Source organism: Lycium barbarum, chromosome 6, assembly GCF_019175385.1.
Source record: "Lycium barbarum isolate Lr01 chromosome 6, ASM1917538v2, whole genome shotgun sequence".
In the NCBI taxonomy this organism is placed as follows: domain Eukaryota; kingdom Viridiplantae; phylum Streptophyta; class Magnoliopsida; order Solanales; family Solanaceae; genus Lycium; species Lycium barbarum.
Genome location: NC_083342.1, coordinates 113337448 through 113354086, shown reverse-complemented (window position 1 = coordinate 113354086; position 16639 = coordinate 113337448). Strand labels below are relative to the sequence as shown.

The window sequence follows — 16639 nt, the reverse complement described above, 5'->3', positions numbered from 1 at the left end:
TTATTATTATTATCATCATTATTATTTCTTATTATTATTATCATTATTATCTTATTATTACCACTATTATTGTTATTATTATTAATTTATTAACATTTTGCCACTATCAATAATTGTTATTTATTATTATTATTTTATTATTAATTATTATCATCTTTATTATTATTAATTATTATCATTTTTAATTATCAATATTTGTTATTACTATTATTATTTTTTATCACCATTATCATCAATATTATCATTATTACCATTATCATTATTGTTATTAGCAGTATTACTACCGCTATTTATTTGCTGCTATTATTTAGTATTATTCAAACTTGCATTTCTCAACGTTTCTACCAACTTCCGCATACGCATCGCATTTACTTCGCACATTTTAATGATAGCGTTTGTTATTAAATATTATTGCACGGTCATTTGCGACATCATATAATTTTTACCCGAGTCTTTTTATAATTACATATTTCTGTATTAGGTGATATTCTGGCACCCTTAGTACATCGTTAATCAAAATGTGTCTCTTATTCAAATTTAGAAGCCAAACTATTTCTTGCACTCAGTCCGTATTTTGATTTACCAAACCCCAAATCAAGGTCCGATTAATTCTTAATATTTTTTGGACTAGACCATATTTTCTATCTCAATTTTTTTAGACCAGTTCATGTTTTAATTCTAGCCCATTCTTTCAATACCCAGTCCGAAATTTGCCCCAGTCCACAAATGGACTGGTTCCAGCCCATTTTCGTCCAAAATAAGGGAAACCCTAGGTTTCCCTCTTTCATTTCCTCCATACCTCCGCCGCTGTCCCTTCTTCTCCCTTTCCCGCCTCTCGCCGCCGCACCCACTTCCCCCTTTCCCTCCTTCTTCTCCGCTCCCCACTCATCCTTGTCCCCCACTTTTATCTCTCTCCCGCTCCTCCTTCCTTTTTTCAGCACAAAAAACAAAAGAAAAAAACCTATAAAGAAGAACGAGAACGGGGGAGAACAGGGGAGAAAAACACGAACAGGAACGAGAAAAAACAAGTTTTTTGAGCGGCCAAAAACCCCCTGGTGACAAGCGGAAAAAACCCCAAAAAAGCAAGAAACAAGTTTTTTTTTAGTGGCAAGATCACCTAAGCAATACTAGTTCATCAGCCGCCTCAAAATCTCCATAAAAAATCAGTTTCTTTAGCAAATCGTAGTCTCATTTTAATCGGGTCAAAAAATTAGATCCCAATTTATATTCGTTTGCCTTGTTGTTGCTGTGAATCCGAGTATCGCAAGCTCGGATTTGATAGTGTTCGAGGTGGATCAAAGACTCGAAACCCCTGTTCGCTGCACCCGAAAAAGGTCCGTAGTCATCCTGTCCTTTTTACTTTGCTCGCAGGTTCTTTTCATTCGTGTGTCGATATGTGTTTCTTTGTCGTTTCAGTCAATTTAGTGTGTTCATGCATATTCCGTAGTTGCAGTTAATATAACTTCAGTTAGTAGCTTAATAGTATGAGCGTATGTTTCGAGTTAATTGATTGCAGTTTTAATAATCGATAATGCTGGTATATGTATATCTCAGCCTAGATTGATGTTAGTTTCAGCTGTGTCTGTATGCTTATATTTAGATGACTGTATTGATAATGTTTGGTTTAATCTGGTAATAAGGGTCTGCCCCGTTTAGTTATACGATGTCGTTTAACTTAAATTGGGAGTTTAAATATGCATACAGGAGTTCAAATCGAAATTCCTACCTGACCTTGTAAAATGTTTTAGTACTGCAATTTAGGAGTGTTCATATGAGTCATTGTGTTCGATATTATCATTAGCATGCTCGAAGTATATTTAGTCCTTGTTTTACTTGAATGTTCAAACTGTTCTCATCTCTTTAGCAGTTCATAAAGGCTTTGGATTTAACAAGACGCTAAAATAAGTTTTATTTAAAACTGGTCGAAATGGGATCTCTGTATGCAAAAAATGAACTTGTAAGAATCTATTTGGATTTCACATACCTCTCTTTACCTGGTCCAAACATAGACATTGCATAGAATTTGTCTCATATTGAGTTAATAAATCCTAGTTCTTTAAAGAGCATTCTATCTTCTCATATTTATTTGAAATCTGGTAGATATCAGTGATGGTTTAAGCTACCGATAGTTGCTTGCTTAAACTACTTTGCATCTGTTTGGGCAATCCCTGAATTTGAAATATAAAACATGTCCTTGTAATCATGTAATCTTCCCTCCTTCAAGTTGCTTTTTTTTGTTTTGTTTTGTTCTAGTAGTTAACTCGTTATGCTCTTTAATTGCTATTGAATTGCTTCTTGGCAGTATTAGTATTAAGTATGCTTGATATGTGTTTAATTGTTGTTCTATTTTAGCTTAAACCTGTTTGGGGCGTATTTAACTGCCTTTAGTTAATTGTGTTAATGTTATTTTAGGCAGGATTGATATGTGTGTAGTTGCTGTTTAGTTAAGTTACTGATCTAATTAATTAATTTAGCCTAAAACATGCCAAATGGTTAAATATTTGCTAGATGTTTCTCTGTAAATGAGTAGCTCAGCTTGATTAATGTACATGTGGCTGCTAGTTTAAGTTATTGGTCATTCTTGTCTAATCATGTTTGGTAGTTGCTAGTTCAGGGACATTGGTCTATGCACGAATATGGTTAAAGCATGTCTATAAATGTCAATCCCCAGTTTAGCTTTGATTGCTTTTTAGTTGGTAGTTTACTCCTTTTTCCATTTTAGACTGATATGCTTTTAGTGTTAACTCAGTTTAAAAGACCATGTCCCAAATATTATATTTCTTGTTTAAGCCTAGTCTTATGATTTGATAGTCCATTTACCTGCTTATGTTTGACATGTTGATGTATCGGTTTGGCTGGTGTGACCCTTAGACATGATTTAGTTGGACCTAATATTATTTGAATGGACCATAAGTTATCTGTGATTAGTATGAGATTTGTCAATTGATTGGGTAATACCGCAGGATTGAAAGAAAATTATTGTTTGGAATTAGTAATTGTATCTCTGGCAGTTGAAGGGGTTTAAATCGTATGTCAACTTTCCCCAAACTACTGCAAAAAGTGTTAAAATTAAACCCTTGATTTCCCAAATTAAAGTTGTGAAGTTGAGCTTGAAAAGACTTTGTTGAGGGCCTATCTTCCCTCTTTTTGTCACTCAAAAGGTTAAGTTTGGTTCTGTGTTCCCTTGTCTAAATGAAAGCATCGTGCAGTTTAACTTTTGCTGCTGTTACAAATTAGACTTCCCTGAAAGATCAATAGCATTCTCTTTTCTTCTCTAATAGAACTATGTTATGTCGAACTGTTCAATAGTATATATACAATCCACTGATCTGTTCTGAATTTTGCATCATATACATCTTAGCTTTATTTATTGGTTATGTACTAATCTCTTTTCTTTCGTTTTTATGCATGACCATCGCATACGAGTCTGAGGGACTCATCTTCTTCCGCCTCCAACGATGGGCTGAAAGCCCAACAAAATCCTCCTCTCGAGTCAGCCCACCCGCAGCAAAAAAAAATAAAAAATAAAAAAGGAAATTCCGGGTCAAAGCCCATAACAGCAGCAGCATATAAAATTTATTGGGCCTAAGCCCAATCACGCGCACAATTCCAGCAGTTGGGCTTTAAAATGGACCAGATCCATTACATCCTTTTCTCTTCCTTATTTTATTGTTGTGTATCTTTATTTGCTTTGTATGACTAACCTTACCTTATTTCATTAACTTAGATGAATCCTAATGAATTAGTAGATTTAGTTTTTTTAGTAAATGGGTAGTTAGTTTAAGGAAGATTAATCATCGATTCCATAAATTTTATTATCTTCTTTTATGTTAAAACTATTTATAACGTCTAATACTTATATTTTATTTGGAATGGTTGAATCGCAGAATGGCATGATTATATATTTTTATCATAAACGTTTCAAGACGTCATTAATATGTCACTATAAACTCAAGTATATTTTATAGGAAACTCATTCAAGTTTGAATCAATCATGCATATTTTTAGCTAAGCATAATTAATAAGATATAATGAAAGGAGAAAGAAAATTCGCATCTTGTCTATATTCCTAAATTGCAAAAAATCAATTAATATCTCGCCATTTGAGTTGTTTCAAAATATTAAAACGCTGCCACCCGCACTCTTTTCCATTTATATGCAGATTATTATATTTTACAAATCTTATTTTTTTAAATAGCATTTTTTTTAAAGTCATAGCAATATTTATAAGATTATTTTCTATAGCATTATTATATTTTCACTTAAAGCTTTAGCAACATTCTTAAGTTTATTTTAAATAGCTTTATTATTTGAAGCCTTAATAATATTTACAAGTGTTATTTTAAATAGCTTATATTTTCCTTTTAAAACATTAGCAACATTGTAAGCCACTTTCTTAAAATTTAAATGCTACATTTACATCTTCAATTAATTAACCTAAGTTTGGTTGGATAATCGTAGTTAACGGATTCTAAAGGATGCCTAACCCCTTCCCTTTAGGATAATATAGAACCCTTACCTAGAATCACACTGGTTAAGCAGACTATTAACGGAGGTTTAATTAGATTTACCTTAGTTAATAATTAGGTGTCCTAATTCACCGTAAAAATCAATTAGGTGGCGACTCCTTAAAACAAAGCAATTTAGGAATCTCCAATATGTTGTATTCCGCTTCAACCCGGTTAAAATGGGGTATAACAATGACCGAATAGGTCACCCTGGATCTATAATGATGAGACGAATTATTGAAAATTCAAATAAGCATCCACTTAGGAACCTGAAGATTCTTGAAAGTGGTGAATTTTCATGTGCCGCTTGTTATCAGAGTAAATTGATAGCTAAGCCATCACCAATGAAAGTTGACATTGAATCCCCTACCTTTCTAGAACGTATACATGGGGATATATGTGGACCTATTCATCCACCTTGTGGGTCATTCAGATATTTTATGGTCCTAATAGACGCATCTTCAAGATGGTCTCATGTGTGCCTCATATCGTCTCGTAACCTGGCGTTTGCGAAATTATTGGCACAAATAATACGCTTAAGGGCACAATTTTCGAATTATCCCATTAAGGCTATACGCCTCGATAATGCCGGAGAATTTACGTCTCAATCTTTTGATGATTATTGTTTATCAGTTGGGATAAAAGTTGAACATCCTGTAGCACATGTTCATACCCAAAATGGCCTTGCTGAGTCATTGATTAAACGACTACAATTGATAGCAAGACCACTACTTATGAAAACACGGTTGCCCACTACCGTCTGGGGTCATGCTATCTTACATGCAGCATCTCTTATTCGTCTCAGACCGACTCATTATAATAAATACTCCCTGTCACAATTAGTATTTGGTCATGAACCAAATATTGCTCATCTCTGAATCTTTGACTGTGCTGTATATATGCCTGTAGCACCACCACAGCGCACTAAAATGGGCCCCCAAAGAAGGTTAGTAATATATGTTGGGTTTGAATCACCCTCCATTATTCGCTATCTTGAGCCATTGACGGGAGATTTATTCACTGCCCGATTTGCAGATTGTCGATTTGATGAAACAAATTTTCCACAATTAGGGAGAGAGAGAAAAGAAATCAAAAGAGAAATTGCTTGGAGAGTTCCATCACTATCTCATTTTGATCCACGTGCTCCCATATGTGAACAGGAGATCCAGAAGATCATTCACTTGCAAAAAATAGAAAATCAAATGCCAGACGCATTTACATATTTGAAAAGGATAACTAAGTCACATATCCCTGCAGAGAATGTGCCTATCCGAATTGATGTCCCAAAGGGACAATCTACTTGTGTTATAGCCTCTGAATCTCATACACGCCTGAAGCGTGGTAGGCCATTAGGTTCTAAGGATAAAAATCCTAGAAAAAGAAACACGAAAAATGATCAAAATGACACTATAAAAGAATATCATGAAGATATTCAAGATCTGATTAATCCTGATACTCCTGAAGATATTAGGGAACCCGAGACTCAAGTAAATAAAGAACTATCATTGAGTTCTTCTGGTGATGGGATAGATTTGAATCGATCGAAGATTATGGTGGATAATGTTTTTACATATAATGTTGCACTAAATATTATGAAAGACATTGAGAATTAGGAACCTCAATCTGTCGAAGAATGTCGACGAAGATATGATTAGCCAAAATGTCAAGAGGCAGTTCAATCAGAATTGAATTCACTTGCCAAACGTGAGGTTTTTGGACCTGTAGTCCAAACGCCTAATGGTGTAAAACCAGCTGGCCATAAATGGGTTTTTGTGCAGAAAAGGAATGAGAGAAATGAAATTGTGAGACACAAGGCACGCCTTGTTGCACAAGGATTCTCTCAACGACCCGGTATCGACTATGAAGAAACATATTCACCCGTTATGGATGGCATAACATTTCGATATCTCATCAGTTTAGCTGTACATGAAAACCTTGAAATACATCTGATGGATGTGGTTACAGCTTACCTTTATGGCTCACTTGATAATGAAATCTATATGAAAATTCCTGAAGGATTTAAAATGCCTGAAACAATTAGCTCAAAGTCTCGGGAGATGTATTCAATCAGATTACAAAGATCGTTGTATGGTCTAAAACAATCAGGGCGCATGTGGTACAATCGCCTCAGTGAGTACTTGGTAAATGAAGGTTATATAAATGATGCCATTTGTCCATGTGTTTTTATTAAGAAAACAAAATCAGAGTTCGTTATAATTGCTGTTTATGTCGATGACATAAACCTAATTGGAATTCCAGAAGAGCTCCAAAAGGCGATTGAATATTTAAAGAAAGAATTTGAGATGAAAGATCTGGGAAAAACAAAACTTTGTCTTGGTTTGCAGATTGAACATTTGACAGATGGGATCTTTATCCATCAATCTGCTTATACCGAAAAGGTTTTATAACGATTTTACATGGACAATGCGCATCCTTTAAGTACTCCAATGGTTGTTCGCTCACTTGAAGTGAGTAAAGATCCGTTCCGACCTCAAGAAGAAAATGAAGAGCTTTTTGGTCTTGAAGTACCATATCTTAGTGCAATTGGTGCACTTATGTATCTTGCTAACGCTACAAGACCTGAAATAGCGTTCTCTGTTAATTTGCTAGCAAGATATAGCTCTTCTCCTACACGAAGACATTGGAACAGAGTTAAGCATATATTGCGATATCTGAAGGGAACTAGAGATATGGGTCTGTTTTATACTAACAAAGGTAGTACAAATCTTGTTGGTTATGCAGATGCAGGTTATTTATCTGATCCACATAAAGCTCGATCTCAAACAGGCTATTTGTTTACATGCGGAGGTACTGCTATATCATGGAGATCGACAAAGCAGTCCATTGTTGCTACTTCTTCAAATCATGCTGAGATAATCACTATTCATGAAGCAAGTAGAGAATGTGTGCGGTTGAGATCAGTGATACATTTCATCAGAGAAAGATGTGGCTTGAAGTGTGATACAAAAATACCCACAGTATTATATGAAGATAATGCTGCATGCATAGCTCAATTAAAAGGAGGTTTCATAAAAGGAGATAGAACGAAGCACATTTCACCAAAGTTATTTTTCACACATGATCTCCAGAAGAATGGTGATATTGATGTGCAACAAATCCGTTCAAGTGACAATCCTGCAGATTTGTTCACCAAATCTTTGTCAACTTCAACTCTTGAGAAGATGATATTCAAGATTGGAATGCGAAGACTCCGACATCTGAATCTTGGTCTTTGTCAGGGGAGTGAAATACGCATTGTACTCTTTTTTCCTTAACCAAGTTTTGTCCCATTGGGTTTTCTTGGTAAGGTTTTTAATGAGGCAGCTCTCAAAGCGTATTACTAGATATGTGTACTATTTTTCCTTCATTGAGACTTTTTTCCACAGGGTTTTTCCTAATAAGGTTTTAACGAGGCACATCATCTAATTAATGGACATTCAAGGGGGAGTGTTATGAGTATGTTTGTCCATTAAGTTACTTAGCCACCAAGAGTACGTGACCCCTTGGCTGTTATCTTAAATGGCTTAGCCATTAAGCATATGTTTTTCCTTATAAATAGTGACCATATGTAGAATTGAAAGAGAAGCAATACAATCTTATCTCTCTCTATATATCTCTTCCGTGTATTTACTTTATAGTTTTTATTTTATAACAGTAGTAATGTTTTTGCAATTATTATTTGGTTTACAATGATAGATTATATTAATAGTATCACGATAATACTTTAAATTTTTCAAAAGACAAACTCTCCAATAAAAAGGTAGAAGGGTATTTAAGTTATGCTAATAACTTAATTAAAGTGGAGCAAAAATTAGAGACTTCTACATAAGAATAGAGGAAAAGAAGGAATTAATTGAGATCTGAAAGGCACTGATGGAGTATAAAGGTCTTAAAAAACAATAAAAATGTTAATCTTTATGCCTTAGCCCGAGCAAGAAAATGATTTCATTTTAAACAAAGATCGGAGAGCAACATTAAGAAGATAAAGTGACAAAATAATTAGAGGACATAAAATTAAACTATGATTTTTTTAAAAATGAATTATTATCATATTAAAAATATAAAACAACAATTAGATTGTTTAACCCTCATATTATGCTGCTATAACTTAATGTTGGATCTTAGTACATTTTATTATATACCCAATTGTCCTCGAGCGTTATATTCAATCTAATCTTAACTCATTAATAATAACATAAACTATTTCAAAAAAGAAAGTAAAAAATATATAAAATAACAATCCAAATAATACCTTTTTTTTCTTCTTAAGAATGAAATTTAAAAGTGATGTTGACAAACTGTAGGGTTTCTCTATTATATTTTTATAAATAAAAGTTACATGCTTATGTAATTTGTAACCTTCGCAAATTTTATACATTACACAAAAAATCAAGTTATTAGATTTAGTCATGATCTTTATACATTACTCAAAAAGTAAAATATACAATAACTTATTCAATTGCTCTCTAAATTTTAATTGTATAAGTTATTAAAATATACGTTATAAAAAATACATGCTTGATTTTTTTTCTTTTTTGAAATAGTTTATGTTATTATAATTAGTTAAGATTAGAGTGAATATAATGCTCGAAGAAAATGGGGTATATAATAAAATGTACTAAGATCCAACATTAAGTTGTAGCAGCATAATATGAGGGCTAAACAATCTAATTTTTATTTTTTATATTTTTAATATTATAGTAATTCATTTTAAAAAAAATCATAGTTTAATTTTATGTACTCTAATTATTTTGTCACTTTATCTTCTTAATGTTGCTCTCCGATCTTTGTTTAAAATGAAATCATTTTCTTGCTCGGGCTAAGGCATAAAAATTAACTTTTTATTGTTTTTTTAAAACCTTTATACTCCATCAGTGCCTTCCAGATCTCAATTAATTCCTCCTTTTCCTCTATTCTTATGTAGAAATCTCTCATATTTGCTCCACTTTAATTAAGTTATTAGCATAACTTAAATACCCTTCTACCTTTTTATTGGAGAGTTTGTCTTTTAAAAAATTTAAAGTATTATCGTGATACTATTAAAATAATCTATCATTGTGAACAAAATAATAATTGCAAAAATAGTACTACATTGTATTTGGCATATAGTATGTTTTTATAGAAATAGTCACATTGTTAAAAATAAAGATAAGATAGTAGAAGGAGTGGGGATAGTGGGAGTATAAGGGGTGGGGCAGGGAAGGGGTGGGAAACGTGGGAGTTGTGGTGAGTTTGCATAGCGCATGAAAAAGCTGCGCTATGTAATTTGTTTAAAAAAAAAAATATTCAAAACTCGGGTGACGGACTTTAACGTGAGACGTTAAGTGACTTTTATATAACGCAGTAAATTACTGCGTTAAGGGTATTTTGATATCACATTTTTTTCTTGGGGTAATTTGGTTCATTTCATTTTTTTTTGGGTCATTTTGATTCCGGACTCGAAAATACACCCACCAAAAAGAATCACCCAATCAAAAGAAACAAAGGGTGAAAAAACCAAAAAGAGGATCTCCTGAAATCTATCACTTTTGATCTGTTTCCTTGTACAATTAACTATACGCCATTATTTTTTTTGAAAGTCATCATCATGTTGGAATAGAAAAAATATTATTTGAAAGTAAGTACCGTTGGGATTTAAGTTGATTTGAATGAGAAATGAAGGGAAAAAAAGAGGAAAGAGAAATGGAGGGAAACAAAATTGAAAATGTGAGCAAAGTTCCTTTAGAAAAGCACTTTGTACCACATTGGTAGTCTAAAGGGAGAGTAGTGTGCTTATTTATCAAAGCACACCCTCTAGCTCTTAAAGAGTCAAGAAGAGGGTTTCTCCTTGCGTCGTCGTTGTCACTTGGCTTTGGATTTGATCAAATTATTTGATTGATAATCTTTTTGGACCAAATTTATTTCCATTTTTGTCATTTAATTTCCTTATCCTAATATTAATTAATGGACTCGGAATTTATTATTTAATTAATTAATTCTCGCGAAAAGAAATTATTTTCCAACGGTCACAACCAACCAAGCGGTCACCTTCTTCCTCGAAGAGGTGTCTTTGTGCCTCTTCAATGGCTATAAATTTTTTCAGTACTAACTTACAGAAAACTAAAAATTTCTATCTCTCTGAAAATCATAATCTTTTCATCTCCTCTTATGTGCATATTTTTTCAAAGACAAAACAGTAAGTGTGTCGTGTGATTACTACCGTTAGTTGAGTTCGCTAAAATTCTACAATTTTCATTGCCGGTATTGCATAATAGAATTTCGTTCTATCCTGAGAAGAATTAATCCAAAACTTTGGCAACTGTGAGGGGATTAAATTTTTTAAGAAAACACAGTTTACTGTGGGCTCGAAATTAATTGTCTGTCTTTTTAATTTCTGGTTACAAGTTCTTTTTTGATTACAGAAATTACAAGTACAAATATAAATTAGTGTAATGCATCTTCATCTTTTACTGGTGCCACTCAATTGGTTATGTTGTAAAACTTGTACAAATTGGAAAGGAGTAGTATTTAGATCAATTGAAACACTACAGCTTCTAACTGTCCCAAAAAATTGAGTCTATAATCTTCACTTATCTGGAAATAAATTGAAAATTAATCAATTATTCTCTAGTCATGCACGACACTAGCTGTAAGATCTCTTTTTTCTTAAACCTCTACTAATTAAGCTTGTCTCTAAACATGAAAACCTTATTTCTATCATCTGGATATATTTTATGTATATTGCAACATACTACAACCAACTAGAGTTTCTTTTTATACAATCATAACAATCGTCTTTTCCCGTGAGATCACTTATGATATAAGCCGGATGTTGATTAAGTTAAAACATGGTAATGATGGTGTCATTAAATGTTTCTCCATGCATACTGCTCCATTTGATTGTTGGGAAAAGGAAAAAAAAAAAGCAGTCGGTGCACAAAGCATCCCGTGTTAGCAGGGTCTTCAATTTGTCAGGTTTGATACTTAGTTTTTGCCGGTTGATTCATTGGATTATTTTCCACCTGAATACTTATGTCACTGCTTTCACAAATGAATTAGTGATTTAGTGGGAACCGTTGGTTGAACACGTAATTGAACAGAGGTTTAAGTTTTTGAATGTGCTAGATACAGTGATCAAAGAGTTTATTTCCATTTTTGATGTCAAAATAAAGAACTTTAGCCAATAGACATTACATACACATACAAAAGAATTCTTTTGCAAATAAAATGGATGGAACTACAAAATTACAAAAGCAAGTTCTAGGCATGGCCTCCTTTTTCTTATTAATTTTGAGTTCATCCTCAGTCGTTTATGCCAATACATATAACACGACTAAAGTGAGAAGCAGAGGACCCTGCAACCAACGATAGAGCTAAAGGAAGTTCTGCAGTTTTGAATTCCGTATTATTGAGTTTAAATCAGCAAAAATAGAATTATTTTCCAGAAAGTGGGCATAGTTAAAAGTTAAAAATCTCAGGTTTTAATCATCTGAGGCGAATTCACAACTCTGCATATGCACAAAGTATAGCTGGTTAGTGGTTCCACGCTTGGATAAAAAATGGATTTAGTGTAAAAATAGTCTAGCTGCAGTCTTTACTAATTTGAGATCAAGGCCTAGTTGACTGATTGATCTTGGTTAAACTGTAGTAGGTTTAGATTAGCCACTGAACCAAGTCTTTTATTTCAGATTTTACTAGTCACATCTCTTTCATAGGCATGAAATTTCATATTACTATCACTTCAAAGGTATATATGAACAAAATATAATTAACTGTAATTTCATAACAATATACGTCCAAATTTACAAGCATCGACAACACATATCGCACATAATCTCAGTATGCGCACCATCATCATATTCAAATAATACTATAATACGCTATTGATGCACTAGGCATCAGACCATGTTATGTCATACTCGCCCCAGTCACCTTCTGGAATACCCAAGGCCTCCCACACTGCTTTAGAGGCATCGACAATGTTATTCGGGCATGGAGGTTGATAATCATGCTCATCATCACATCCCCTGGTAGAGTCACACTCGTCTACAACTTTAGCCTTCACGCTTCTTCCATTAGCACTTAGGGTGATATAGTTAAGGCACCTGTCACCTCCACTATACCATCCGGTTGAAAGGGCCACAACTGGAGTATCATCAGAGTGGTATTGGTTATCACATTCCGATGGTCCACCGCCATCTCCTCCCGCTTGGAAGCTATTAAGGGTTAAAATAGCCTTTGTATTACCTGTTACAGAAGGCGAACATTTGTAAGTGGTGTACATTTTGCCTTGTTTGCAACAATCTGAATCATTTTCGGGGTTACATTGTCCTGGAGGTGGCTTTATGCCTCTAATTTTTCCACTCAGCTGGCAAGCCTGTAGTCTTGCATCTAAGCAGTAAGTAAGAGTGGCAAAAACCAGCAACACCAAAAGAGATGTTCCCACGATAGAGTTCTTCATGGTTTTTTTTCCTGTTCTGTTGTCTGGTTTTGTTTACAAATGTTGGTTGTGTGGAGACTGGGATGATCTAACTTGTTTATATAGTTTTCTGGTCAGACAAAATGCCAATATTTTGCTCAAGGCATGAAAAGTTTCTTATAATTAAGTATACAGTTATCTAGTTTAGCAGTCAAATGGACTTGTGACTGTTTCTTCATCAATTCTTTAGTTATTTGGCTATAGTAAATCCGGACATATGAGACTGTAACTGCTTTACTTTCCTTGATGGTAACGGCATTTGTTTTCTATATATAGATGTGTAAATTAGATTTTGCAGTCTCAACTTTACCTCCTCGGCTTAATCTTAATCACAGTTCCGATTATAGGCAGGTATTCTACCACTGCCTAATATGACAAGAACTTGATGGTTTATTTTATTGTCTAGGACTCTCTAGTTGCTGAAAACAATTTTGTATTTTTCAATATAATAATAGAACAGCAGATTGTTTCATCTGATTGCTAAACATGAAAACCTATGTTCTAGTATCTGTATATCTTTTATATTTAACATACTACAACAACTATAGAGTCTTGATTTTGTTACAATCATCTATTCCCCTGACATCAATAATAATAGTCGATAGAGAAGATTAATACTAATTTAAATGTGGTAATTAATGATCAACTAATGTTCTCCATGCATATTGCTCCATTTGCCTGTTGGAAAAAGAATATTTACTGCAGTAACATAGAATTTCAATTCATCAAATTTTGATAGTTCATATGCTGTCAGAAATCTTTTTTGAGTTGTATGATTTTTCACCTGACTACTTTTGTAACTACTCTCATAAATGGATCAGTAACCTAGTCGGAACCGCAGGTTGCACTTGCACTTGCAGAGGCTTAGGGAAATTTAGTAGAGTGTTAAGGTTTTAAGGGTGCTATTTCTCATATGAATACATGAAGCATTAGTACAGTGTTTAAAGAGCTTGTTTTCATTGCTGATATCAAAATAAATGATTACAAAGAACTGTAGCCAATAAACATACACATACAGCAGAAAGGCTTGTGTAAATGAAATGGATGGAACTACAAATTACAAAAGCAAATTATAGATTCTATGCATCGGAGGAAGTTGAAATTGTCACCACTTGTGTAGATTGAATAGGCAAGGTCTCCTTCTCCTTATTCATTTGGAATTCACCATGAACCGGTTAGGCTGATCCAAATCGGAGGGCTCAAACACTACAGCAACTTGCTATTGGTGCTCTGTCTTGCTACAGATTGTGTAACCTCAAGAACCTGCTTTGTTACCTTCTCTAAAATCATCATCAAGCCTGCTCTGTAGTTCGTGAAGGTCTACTTAACTAGAAAAAATGGTATATCTAAGGTATTATACGTTGGATGGGACCTGGCTTGTTTTCTTAATTGTTTGTTTAGGCAGTAGTGCTATAACATATCAAATTGTTTCCAACACATGAAGATAAGTTAACATATCTAAAGTGAGAAGCAGAGGACCCTGAAATCAACTCTAGAGCTGAATGAAATTCTGCATTCGGGAGTGGCGAATTCCACGTTATTTAGTTTAAATCAGCAAATATCTGTTCTATCCTTTCCAGGAAGTGAGCATCACTATAAAAGCTAAAACAACTCAGCTTTTAACCATTTAAGGCCAACTCATAACAGTGATGCAGCCTCTAAAAGATATAAAAGATTTATATCGCCAACTCCAGCTAATTTGGGATGGAGGACTCATTCATTTATTGATTGATTAACTGATCGAGGCCAAACAGTAGTTGGTTTAGGTTAGCTACTGAAACAAGTCCAGTTTTAGCTTTCACTGATCATGTCTCTTTCATTGGCATAGAATTTCATATTACTATCATTTCAAAAGTTGATATGAACAGAATTTCATTATACTGTAATTTTACAACATCAAACATGAGAAATTAGATTACATAATCGGAGTATTAAGACGACCATCATATGCAAACGATACCATGAATACTATAATGATGCACTAAGAATCAGACCATGTAATGTCATAATCGCCCCAGTCACCTTCAGGTATACCCAAGGCTTCCCACACTGCTTTAGAGGCATCAACAATGTTATTCGGGCATGGAGGCTGATAATCATGCTCATCATCACATCCCATGGTAGAGTCACACTCGTCTACAACTTTAGCCTTCACACTTCTTCCATTAGCACTTACAGTGATATAGTTAAGACACCTATCTCCTCCACTATACCATCCAGTTGAAAGGGCAACAACTGGAGTATCATCAGAATGGTATTGGTTATCACACTCTGATGGTCCACCACCATCTCCACCCTTTTGGAAGCTATTTAGGGTTAAAACAGCCTTAGTATTACCGGTCACAGGAGGTGAACATTTGTAAGTGGTGTACATCTTGCTCTGTTTGCAACAATCTGAGTCATTTTCAGGATTACACTGCCCCGGAGGTGGCTTTATGCCTCGGATTTTGCCACTCGGCTGGCAACCTTGTAATCTTGCATCCAAGCAGTAAGTAAGAGGGGCAAAAATCAGCAATGCCAGAAGTGATTTTCCCAAGATAGAGTTCTTCATGTTTTTGTTCCTCTTCTGTCCTCTGGTTTTGTTTCCAAATGTTAGTTGTGTGGGGACTTTGGATAATTTAACTGCATTATAAAGTGTTTTGATTAGACAAAGTGCCAATATTCTGCTCAACGTATGAAAGTTTTCTTAAAATTAAGTATACGACTATGGAGTTTAGCAGTCAAAATGTTAAGTACTTCTCTCATAGTTCCTTCGTTATTTGGCAGTAACAGAATTGGACATATTCATTTATAATTTCCTTGCTTTCCTTGACAGTCACGGCCTTTTCTCTATAAATGTATTGAAATAAGAGTTTCAACTCTTCAACCTTAACCCCACGGCTAAAAACAAGCACTTGATTGGTTATTTTATTGTCTTGGCACTTTAGCCGCTGAAAACAAATTTGGAGTTGTGTTTGACCATAGTTTTTGAAATTGTAGTTTTTGGTGAAATATAGTGGAAAAAAGTGGAAAATTTTTGAAAAACAAGTTTTTCTTGTTTTTAGTATTCCGAAATACAACTCCGGAAAAAGGTAAATAATTTTTATGACCAAACGTCCACTAAGATAACAACTGATAGATTCATCTGTAGTTAAACATGAAAACCTGTATATCTTTTATGTATAACGTAGCAGACTTAAACAAGTTGAGTCTTTATTTTGTTGCAATCATATTTCCCGCGACATCCATTGTACTGCCACGGAATAAATATTCTCCTCCCCAATTTGACTGTTGGAAAAGAAAATATAGTGTGGTAGAATAGAAAATAAGTTTTCAATTCATGGAATTTTGATACTTCTTGTGGTGTTCCAGTTAGAAATCTATTTTGCTATTGGTATCATTGTGGGTTGTTTCACCTTAATACCTTTCTCACTGCTGGTGCAATTTGTAAATGGTTTTAAGAGTGCTGGAGAAATAAATATGAGCGTTAAGGTTGTAAGTTTTCCTATCAATAAATAAGTATTACAGTACAGCGTCAAAGAGCTTATTTTCATCATTGATACAAAAATCTTATGATTACAAAGGAGCTGAAGCCAATATTTTTTTACTTTTTTAGAAACATGAGTTTGGAGGAGGATCGCCGTCCGTCCTCCAACTCATGTAAAAAAAAAAAAAAACAAAGAAAAAAGAAGTA

General features: G+C 34.0%; 1 pseudogene; it reads right to left on the bottom strand.

The window, feature by feature from the left end:
- Nucleotides 1-12378: 12378 nt before the first annotated feature.
- On the bottom strand, nucleotides 12379-15517 carry LOC132644410 (kiwellin-1-like; annotated as a pseudogene).
- Nucleotides 15518-16639: the final 1122 nt, after the last annotated feature.